Raw genomic sequence first — 909 nt, 5'->3', positions numbered from 1 at the left:
TAAAAGTTGGCATAGTCTCCCATAAATAAATTACATTTCAATGAATAGAGACTTGTTCAAACACTTCATTTTATCGGAAACATAATTTCAACCTTGTGGCATATTCCAGCAGTTAACATATTTTTAGTGGAAAAAACACTTTTTCGAGGAAGCTAGCAAAAAAGTTGGTCATGATGACTTTTTGTGGTGAAGTTAATGAGTTAAAAAGTTTAATTAGTTCATCTATTTAGAAATTGTATATGATTCCATGTTTAAGACTATCTTAATTTTTTTTTATGACCATATTATTAACACTAAATTTATTATTAATGGAATATGTTGGATTTAACTTCAAACATTAGTTTAGAGCATTTGAAGACCAATATTTAATTTTCAACATGATACTTTATTTATTTTATGATTAAAATAATTTTAGAGCATGATGGTCAAGAAATATATTTAACACAAAAAATATATAAGTGAAAGTGAAAGTGCTTTTCTTTTTACCACACACTTGAATAGAAAAGTCATTTCAACACAATGGTCTTTTTAGTTATTATACATAGCTCACACAACATTCACACAAAATTCACCAAACACTAATAAACTCATTATTATACCAACATCCACTACAAAGAAATTGGCATGTTGCAACACTTTAATCTGACATTACGCTGGCCCCTTGGAAATACACTTGCCTATCAGTTGTATCGTAAATAGAGTCGCAAATGAATTGTACACAACTATATGTTTGACACCGGTTTACTTGTTGTCATGTACATTATTTTTGCGACATAACTAGACATTTTATACGACGTGAAAATAAAATGTCCCAAAATAAACGTTTTGTCTCCCTTTGCCGCTCTCACTTTTTGCTCTAAATCAAACCATCAATTGCTTTCTACTTCTTGTAAACCTCCAATCTCTCTC

Source organism: Prunus mume, linkage group LG8 (assembly GCF_029339155.1).
Source record: "Prunus mume cultivar Tortuosa linkage group LG8, ASM2933915v1, whole genome shotgun sequence".
Classification (NCBI taxonomy): Eukaryota; Viridiplantae; Streptophyta; class Magnoliopsida; order Rosales; family Rosaceae; genus Prunus; species Prunus mume.
The sequence above is the reverse complement of the archived record's forward strand: the minus strand, read 5'-3'. Positions refer to the sequence as shown.